This window comes from Notothenia coriiceps, unplaced genomic scaffold, assembly GCF_000735185.1.
Source record: "Notothenia coriiceps isolate Sejong01 unplaced genomic scaffold, NC01 NC01_scaffold00037246, whole genome shotgun sequence".
Lineage (NCBI taxonomy): Eukaryota > Metazoa > Chordata > Actinopteri > Perciformes > Nototheniidae > Notothenia > Notothenia coriiceps.
In genome coordinates, this window is record NW_011369947.1 from 9,570,301 (window position 1) to 9,574,393 (window position 4,093).

At 39.9% G+C, this 4,093-nt stretch overlaps 1 protein-coding gene across 1 annotated transcript in view; it reads left to right on the forward strand.

Annotated features, from left to right (window-relative positions):
• The window catches only part of fstl5 (follistatin-like 5), a 273,902-nt gene that overhangs the window by 55,303 nt on the left and 214,506 nt on the right, over positions 1-4,093 (forward strand). The window lies entirely within an intron of this gene.

A 4,093-nucleotide genomic window follows, 5' to 3' on the forward strand; every position in this document is an offset into this window, starting at 1 on the left:
TTAAAAAAAAAGGAACTGTCGAAATGGCGAACGCAGATAAAGTTGAGCTCGAAAATCCTCCAGCATCATTGAAGTCTCCGGTTTGGGAACATTTTGGTTTCGTAGTTACGTACAAGGATGACGGACAAAGACAGGTGGACCGAACCAAAGCTGTTTGTCGGCATTGTTCAACTAACATTGGTTACGCGGCTGGCAATACATCAAACTTGCACACTCATTTGAAAAGGCATCACCCGAACGTGAATATCACCGGTACCAAAAGAAAAAAGACTGAAGTGCAAACCCAACTCCCACTAGCATTTAAGCCTCCACCACTCGCAAAACGTTATTAAAGCTATTTAAAGCTATTATTAATTATTATTATTACTATTATTAAAGCTATCAAAGCTATTGCAAACGCCAAATATCCTTATGTTGCAATGTTAGCAAAGCGCTACCTGGCTGTATCTGCTACCTCTGTCCCTAGCGAGAGGGTGTCCTCCACAGCAGGAGACATTGTTAGTGCCAGCAGATCTGCCCTTTCGGCAAGCAATGTGGACAAGTTCATTTTTCTTAAAAAAACATGAAAATACAATGACAAGCAATTCATAATGTCAAACTGGCTGCTTAGTACAGTAACGTTCAAATATAGATTATTTCAGTTCATCGAAATGCTGCACCTTAATGTTTATTTTATTATATTTTGTATTTATTTGAGTGCATACATTATTCACAGTTTAATAATAATAAAAATATGTATATATATATTTTATGTTTTGTGATAATTTTTTCTGCTGTACCGAAAACGTACCGAACCGAACCGTGATCTAAAAATCGAGGTACGTACCGAACCGAAATGTTTGTGAACCGTTACACCCCTATTATATACTAACAAAGCACTTACATACTAACAAAGGACTGGCTTATCTAAAGCCAGTTGAGTAGCACTTTAAATGGTTTGGCTCTTTGAAATCTAATGTACTTATATGATTCTGTTTTCTTCAAGTTTGTATCTTCTTGGTCGAATGCACTTATTGTAAGTCGCTTTGGATAAAAGCTTCAGCTAAATGAAATGTGCAACTAGTGATCCACAACAACAGTCCTGCAATAAACCAGACTGTGTCAGAGTCTATAGTCCTGTTGTACACCGCAGTTTGTGGTGTTATTGGATTTCATAATATATTGACCTAAATATTGACGAAAAACCTGCCAACTCAGCCACAGATCAAGATTTTCCATCAAGAGTTCACACTTTAAGTTTAAACAGCTGCTGGAGATGGCTTCAATCCAGAGTCTGTTCCCTCGACTCAGAAACCGTCAGCAGTAGCAGTGGGATCTTCGAATTTGACCCTTATGTCATTCACCATTGGCTCCAAGTGATCTACTGCCCCTCATTATCCAGAAGTAAGGCAGTTTACAGATGCAAATACGTCAAGATCCAAGGTCCAGAGTTCAGAGAAACATATTCTCACATTAGAAACACACGTGCACCATAAAAATGGCAAATCTTTCCCAAGAAGACAACCCATATACAGTATGGGCCAAAGGTGATGGCTTCTCAAATCCCTATGGTTATGTGATTAGGCACTTGAGTTGACTTTGCACTTGTCATCATCTGTCGCAGATCCCAGTCTTACTCGACAGGATCTTTGAATGAATTAAGTCCACCATCAAATGATATGTTGCATTAGCATTCTTCGAACAGAGCCTAACCTGCAGGGCCTTGTCACTGCTGAGGGAGAACAAGAGATTCGTCGCAGGTCGTCTCCCTCTGTTTTGTCACTGCTGAGAACTCACTGGTAAATACAGCCAGCATGAGAACCATGCTCTTAATAACCTCAGAGCTGGGACTTTTTTTTTTTAACAGTGAGGAGTATTACCAAGCTTTTAGTTCCAGCTGACTCAAACAAAAAATAAACAGCATGAGCTTACCTCACAGACAAATTAGTTTTCTAGAATTTAATATGCAGTTTTTCACCTTTTACTTTGGGCTGAGATCTAATCAATACATCTGACAACATCTCTCAGGGAGTGGATACAAATGACTGCTCTTCTTGGACATGCTTGGCTTCTCTCATCTTCTTGGATTTCTTAACAACCCGTCCCTTACCCTCCGAGACCGTATTCGTCTTTGACTTTCTGCCTTTGTTCCTCTTTTTCCTTAGCTTATGCATTAATGATTCTTGGACAGTAACCTTTCTGGCTAAAGTTTGTGTTGGTGTTAAAAAACTGACTTATTAACAAGACGCCAGATCCATTCCCAGAAAATGCAATCCCATGGCATGACATAAACAACTTAGGTAGTGGCTATGAGATTATTTAACATGTAACATATGTTGATAAAACATGTTGTATGTCAATAGTGGAAATGCTGCAATTGCATCAGCTTTGTGTGTGTGTGTGTGTGTGTGTGTGTGTGTGTGTGTGTGTGTGTGTGTGTGTGTGTGTGTGTGTGTGTGTTCCTGTGTGTGTTCCTGTGTGTGTGCCTGTGTGAACTATCAACTATCTGACAGTGTGTTGGTGTTACAGGACAGTACAGGACGTCCTTGTCAGGAGAGTTTATATGACTTTGATTTCTAGTCGAGCTCAGGCAGTGGGGCAGATGCTCTGACCTCGTCTTCTGTCTTCAAATAAAACTGTCCTCCATGCTTTTCTTATCCTTCTCTCTCTATATCACTTTTTAAAAATTTGTTTTTATCTCTCCCTTCCCTTCCAACAATTGCTCAACTTTTCTCATCTTCCCTATGCAGCCTTTTTAATTCTAATTCCCTACTCACCTTACCTTCTACTTACAGTAAACCTCCACTCCTGTCCTGCATCGTGTTCTCCGCAGTTATTACTCGATGGAAAAAACGCAGGCACCATAAACTTAGCACACTGATTTCATAATATAATAAGATCAGCGTCATAAAGTTGGTCTATATATAGCTTTATATCAAAAGCAGGGGAGGGGTGAAGGCTATACAAATATGTGGGTCAAGGATAAGCTGAGCTACCTGCTTGTTAAATGGTGCTGATGCATTGTAATTAGAAAAAGGGATGCAGGGATGAATTTTTAATGAATGAGTAGGAGGAGAGCTATCTGTTAGGGGAAACTTTTTGGGAGAGAGAACAACTTGAGTGTCCTTAAAATAATCCAAACATTGCAGAGGTCATGTTCAAGTATTTATTTTCTAATGGAAACTTCAATTCCATTTTGTATGCAGCTCCTCTGACAGCAAACATCTGCATTTTGAGGCCAAGTAACAGTTCCAAAGCTTTTGCTAACAATGAGTGTAATGCAGAAAAGCTCATCTTGAGCATTTGGTGTTTAACAATACAGAAAACTTAAAGCAACAGCATACAAAGTAAAGTATAAAGACCATGACAAATGTCCTCTGAGCTTTCCCTTCTGTCTCTGCACACTCAACAAAAAGCTGACAGTGTCTGTCAACACCTCGTCCTTTTCATCTCCTCCTCCTCCTCGAAAATGAGACAGCAGCCTCTCGGCGTCACCACCCAACTTTCTTAAATATGTTTCTGCGACACTCGTTAGACAGCGACTGATACGGTTCACTTTGATGGGCTGACACATTTCATAGTGAAGCTTTGCTCATTTGCATTTGAGTCGGGTCGTGGGTGGCCTCCCCGAGCATGAAGCGGCGCCTTCGGAATAAGTGGGGGAATGTTTCTGTTACTGTTCCATTTTGTGGAACAAGTGTCACGCTCTGCTAGTGTTTGGCAAGTCAACTTCAAGGGTTGTGAAGTGTTTGCAAAGAGGGTGCTGAGATATGGTCTGTGGGAAACAGTAAAGAACATGGCGTGTGTGTGATACGTTTTGTCATAGAATACTTGGTATGACACACAGATTAAAATATAGGAAGAGAGTCGATATTTGGGTTGTGTCTCTCTAAATGTGTGTTGTCGTTTTAAAGGTCCCCTATTATTCAAAATCCACTTGTTCATGTCTTTTATACATAAACATGTGTCCCCTCTGCGTAAAGAGATTCTGGAAGTTTCAGGAAAAAAGATTTGCTCACTTTTTGTCCTGATCCATTTTTAGAAAAACCTGTCTGAAAATGAGCTGATCAGATTTTGGCCACTTTATGATGCAACTTTATATTTGAGTGAATAT